We start from the raw sequence: 6,000 nt of genomic DNA, 5'->3' as shown, positions 1-6,000 counted from the left end.
TCAGCATGCCCCCGCCCCCCCGGCCCAGCCCTGCTCCACCTTCAGCAGGCCCTCCAAGTGAAGGGCCCCTCGTTTACCCCCCACCCCCCCGAAACCTAGAGGGCACCTTGCCCTGCCTCTTCTGTCCTACCCACCCTGAGAGCCCGAGCCGCCAGTTCCATCTTCTTATCTTTGCTAAATCGTGGTCTCCCTGTGATTCTGTGGCTTAAACTCTTGACAGGCAGTCACAGAAAACAGGGTGCCCAATGCTCCTTCAGGGTCAGTCCCCACACCACCCAGGGCAGCTCAGCGACCTCTGGTGCTCACAACAGGCCGACTCATACAGCACATTGTACTCTGAGTATCGTGTGACTGTCCCACGTCACAGTAGAGTAGCTTCAGTACAGCTGTACTGGGTTGTTGTTTAGAGAATGAAGCCACCTGGTTAATTCAAATAAGTCAGATACGGACATTTAATGCCCCAAAGAAAGGACACCGAAAAAAATAAATCTACTTTCCTTCCTGGAGTTTTGTTTCAGAGAGTGGTCGTCTCCAAGGGCTGTACACTGATGGAAAAATTGCCATTGAGGAAGAATTTTAAAGGAAGCCGTGAGAAATCACTTTTCCAGAGGAAGAAGTGTGAGTTCTCCCCGAGGCCCTCAGTCCGTGGGATGTTTCTGAACCAAGGTGCCAAAGGCCACAGGGGCAGATCCTGTAGGTGAAATGAATCCTCCCCAAACCCAATAATCCCATCAAAGGGAGCAGGGAAGGAGCTGCTGCGACACCGCCCCAGGTCCCGGAAGGAAGTTATTTGTTCAAAATGCACACAAGTGCCACTCTGGGAAGGATTAAGCTGGATGGAGGAACCTAAAGCTGCAGCAACTGCTCTGATAGGCCCAGAAAGCCAGGCTGTGCCTTTGAGAACATTTTGTTCGGAAAAACCCCAATTTCATGAGCTTCTTCCTGCGGGCTTTCTTTTCAAACTGAATTAATTATAAAGCCGGAAGACATGTTGCCTCCCACTCCATCTTCCCTGGAGAGGGGTCAGGACACAGGTCCCTCAGAGCCTGGGACAATCAATACCCAGTGAAAACTCGTTATAGAAATAAATTAGAAAACAACTTGCCAGCACTGGCTGTTGGCTGGTTGTTCTTCTTCTCTTTTAAGCCCAATAAAACAATTAACTTTACACCTCAATTTCCCATCGGAGAGCTTGTTTCTCAGAGCAGTGCCCCAGGTGGCGGGAACCCTGTGTGGAGAGAGAAATCACCTGGTGTAGGGAGGCGGGGGTGGGACAGCCATGGGCCAGGTGGCTGCCACCGCACAGGGTCTGTCTAGATGTGCTTCTCAGGAGGGAGCAATCTAAGAGGGCAGGAGGCCAGCCAGGGTCCAGTTGTGGCTGCCCTTCAGGGCAAAGAAAGAAGTGGTTATAAATGCCAGTATCTGAGATGGACCAAGGTGAAAGTTCAAAACTGAGTGTGAGCCTAACACCAGGTGGTGGGAGCTTGTGCTGTTTCCAGGTTAATAATTCTAAGTGTGGTCTATCTGTAGACCACTCCTGATTTTGGGTGGCACCCTTGAAGCTCTCTGTCCACAGGGCACAGTGGGATGTGGCCACGCAGGGGGACGCACCCCTGTTGGAATGTTTGGTGGGGGTGAAGGCAGTTGGTCCCAGAAAGCCTGAGCTCTAGCGGGCTGGGTGGTGGGCAGGCCATGCCAGGAAAAGAACCCAGCCCAAGTGAAAGACGCAGCCTCCAGAGTAGCCCCCCCAGGAGCATCCCGTGAGCTACAACTAGAAGTGAAGCTGGGGAGATGGAGGGCGAGGCAGACAGGACAGGGGGGCAGCCTTGGGCAGGGCACAGTGTTGGGGACTCAGAGGCAGCAGGAGCCTAGATGGCTGGAAAGGTGCAGGTGCTGAGGTCAGGTGACATGGGACTGAGGTTGCCCCGGGAGTGGCGTGAGGAGGAGGTTGAGCGCTTTCACTGGGAGGGTGGGGTGATGGCAGGACAGCAGCAACTGCCACACAGGAGGGGTGAGTGGAAGGGGGGGGCACGAGGCAGCTCCGAGATGTTCCCCTCGAAGATGAGGCCTGGAAGACACTTAAAGGTGCCACGTGGGGAGCCAGGATGTGGGACGGGGTGGTGGCTTTAAGAAAGGAGAGGTAGGTCGGAGACATTGGGGTCTGTCTGGGGTGAGAAGGGTGGCTCGTCTTTCCAAGCCTTCTCCGAGCAGCCCTTCTGAGGGGCCTTTCCTAATTCCACTTAGAGTTGGGAGTTTTCCCAGAGGAACGAGAGGTGACAAGCCTTCGCTTTGGTGGGGATTCCAAGAACGTGCAGGAGGCCGGGATAAAGCTGTGTCCAGCAGGAGAGGCCACAGAGGGAAGCACTAGGGCCTCCAGGGACAGGGAGGCAGGACCCCTCCCCTCATTCCTCTTCTCCAGCCCTGAGATGGATCCCCAACAGGACAGGGCAGGACACTCCACGTGGGGAGGGAAATGCTGCCCTAGGGAGGGGAGGAGGTGGACGAGGGCAGGTGTGCAGGTGTGCGGTGTGCGGGCACAGGGAAGGGGACCCATCCAAGGAGTGGGGTGACCCGGTGGGAAGGAGTGGGAACCTAAAAAGGAGAACCCCTAATTCCTGATAGGACTTTAGAAGCCCACATTCAAAAGGGTCTAAATGACATTCCCTTGTGAGTATCAACATTCCAGCTGCTGTTGTCATCACCTGTAATTTCCCCAGATAAGAGGGGGCCAAAGGGGGCCTGGAGACCAGGAGAAGCACACAGGTGTGACGGATGTGGTCTCAGCGCACTTAGAGTCCACGGGCCCTGCTCCCCCTCTTGGCACCCTCCCCTTCACCCCGAAACCTAAGGTCTGTTCCTTCCAGTCCTGTGGGGAGAAGCACCCTGTCTGCGTGCAGCACATTCCCTCCCGCTCCGGAAACCCACCCCGGGTTACTGGCAAAGACAGCTCAAAAATGGGCAAGAATCCAATTGAAAAAAAAAAATACAAGCATCCCCCAAAATACTAAGTCAGCATTTAGCAGTGTCTGCTTCATGATGTAGGTGAGTGTTACACACACACAGACTCGCACAAAGGACCCGAAAGTCAAATGGAGAAAGGGTCACTTTCACTGAATGGGCAATTTCTTAGCTGCCTGACTTCTTGGAACCATTTGCAGGCAAATGTCGTGGGCACTGTAATTCTGCGGGTGGCATGGGGTGGGGGAAGCAGAGCCCTATTTGAAGGGGCGTGTCTGAGCACAAAGAAGGCATCTCCAAAAACACTGGGGGGACATCCAAATAAAGGCAGAAGGGCTTCTGCTCTCTTGTGGGTCTCCCATACTAGAACGGCTCGAGTCGCATTCGGGTCCATGAGCTTATACTGACCTCTAGTGGTGGCCCATCGAAACGGCCCCACTGATGTGATGGAAGTCCTAGGCCTGAGGTCCTCTAAGGACGTTCCTTGTCCCCCATCTCAGAATCCAAGCCCGGCTGTGATAAGAAATACTCTCTCATGACCCATCATGAAGTCCATAGAGACTTAACCTGCTTGTGCTCCAAATTTCCAAAAGATAAATACAAAGCCTTAACTCTAATGTGAAGCGGAACTAAAGAACTAGAAGGAAAGAAATTTATATGAGGTAGGATTATTTCAGTGATTTACTAGAAGCACAACTTCCAGTGCTGCTCTCGTTGAGAAAGTGCTCAAGAACAGGGGCCACATAGTAAATATGTATGGCTGTGCCGCCGAAGGCTGTCACAGCTACTCAGCCCTGCTGGTGGCTCAAACAGCCCTGCTGTTTATGCACAGCAGCTTAGTGCATAAACGCATGGGCATGGCTGTGTTCCATTAAAACTGTTTACGAAACGAACCTGTCTGGATTTGGCCCACAGGATATAGATCGCTGATCTCTGGTCTAGAGCAGACCCTTCAGCTTACAGATCAAGAAAAACCTTGGTGGGGTGTGTGGGGGGAGGGCAGAGAGTTGCCAAAGCTAGGAAATAAGATCCTGACCAAGTGAGAGCGAGGCCAAGTGCCCTGAGCCACCTCCCCACCTGGCTCCTTCCCCTGAGTCCCCACGCTGTCAGCCGGAGGCTCATTCCTCAGCTGTGTGGGGGTGGGGCGGGGAATGGGACCATCGGTGAGGAGTGGGAGGGTGCAAAGAGATCTGTGCTCAGCTCTGACACCTCAGGTTCCCTCCACCCCCCACCCTGCCCCAACATTCACTCACTCACTCACTCATTCACTCAAGTCTTTGTGGAGCAACAGACCCTGTGCCATCCCCACCCCCACAGCCCTGGCTGGGCTGCGCCGCTGCAGGGCGTTCCCAGCTGCGTCAGCAGCGCAGCGCAGGGCAGCCAGCTCTCCTAGCCCCCCCAACAGGGCCCTCAGGGCAGCTCTGGGTCCTTTCTCATTTGTCTCTGTCTCCCCAGGGCAATCGCTTTCCTTTTTATACCCACGGATGGGTCCGGCGGCGGGTGTGCAGCACCATGGCCAGAGAGCAGAGCTCCATGGGGCCAGGCCCCTCCAGTCACCTCGTCAGGGTCCCCCTGGACCTCCAGGGTCCACTTGCTTCTGGGCCTGGATGCTAGACCAGTGTTTCCCAAACTCTCGGCAGTTAAAGACTTCGTTTTGTTTCTTTTTTTCCAGTGTGTCATCGACTGATACTTCCATAAAATACAATTAATATAAAAGCAAAAAATGAAAAGACTTATAAAACATATTATTAGATTCAACAGACATAAATTTACTCTGTTGAATAGCTAAAAAAGTTTATAAACCTTTAATCCCTCTTCTTAATCTCTGTTCATGGTGGACAGGAAACAAACAGCCTGTGGCCCTGAGGTGGAAATGAGCTTGTGTCTGGCTCCTTTGCAAAGACTGCATCAGCATTAGCTCTGGGGCCTGCCACACTGGAGCTCAGGAGGCTCCTTGGATCCCAGGGCCCCGTGTCCTGGCCGCAGTGCTGTGGGTGTGGCCGTCCTTGTTATTGGTCCCTGGCTGCTGCACCTCCACTGGTGAGGAGCGTCCTCTCTGGATTGTCTGTCGGGCATCCCAAAGCTCCTGGCCCTGGGTCACAGCGACCCTCGGCCTTACAGGGGCTCTCAGGACATCCTGCATATGCACCACTGGCGAGAACAAGGCCCCAGGTCCAGGGTGGGAAGACTCCTTCCAGATGGGGGCTGATCAAGGGAAGGACTACACCTCTTCGGCTGGGCGGGGGGGCCAGTCCCAGCTTCCTGGCTCCCCACACCGTCCTAGTTTCAGGAGCCCAGATAAAGTCTGGAACCAGATTCTTGGAAAGAGAAGGCTTCAGGGGATCCAGAAACAGGAAGGTGGGTCCTGCAGGGGCTGGGTCTGACTGAGGCAAGTGTTTACAGGTCGCTTCTTGGGGACCAGTGACAGACACCTTCTACTAGCCACTTGGGTTCCTGGAAATAACAGACCTGTATCCACAGGTCTGGACCCCGAATTTAGACCCTGTGAGTAGTCAGGCGGCGGAGGAGATTCCGTGTCCTGTCACTGACGGAGCCTCTCAGAGACTGCAGGAGTCTGTGGTGACAGCACTCCTGAGACCCAAGAACATGTCTTGGGGGTTCTCTGAGGAGCAGGTTTGGTTGATGTGTCAGCGAGGACAGACGGGCAGGCACGATCCAGGGCCAGCATCCCGCACTCCATAGACCGAAGTAACCAGACTCCTCGGGAAGTGGATTCAGGACTTCAGAGAAAGTGAATATGAGTTTGCTCTGGCTGCCATAAGAAGGTACCACGTACAGAGGCCTAAAGCAGCAGGAGTTAATTGCCTCACAGTTCTGAGGCCGGAAGGCTAAAATCAAGGTAATGGCAGGGCCACAACCCCTCTGAAGGCTCCAGAAAAGGATTCTTTCTTGTCTCTCCAGTGCCTGCTCGACCCACGCGTGCCTTGGCTGTGGCCGCCTTGCCCCAATCTCTGCTCATTTCTACATGCACCTTCTCCCTGTGTGTTTCTGTCTTCACATGGCATTTTCCTCTGTGCATGT

The sequence above is a fragment of the Rhinolophus ferrumequinum genome, chromosome 16 (genome assembly GCF_004115265.2).
Source record: "Rhinolophus ferrumequinum isolate MPI-CBG mRhiFer1 chromosome 16, mRhiFer1_v1.p, whole genome shotgun sequence".
Taxonomy (NCBI): domain Eukaryota; kingdom Metazoa; phylum Chordata; class Mammalia; order Chiroptera; family Rhinolophidae; genus Rhinolophus; species Rhinolophus ferrumequinum.
The sequence above is the reverse complement of the archived record's forward strand: the minus strand, read 5'-3'. Positions refer to the sequence as shown.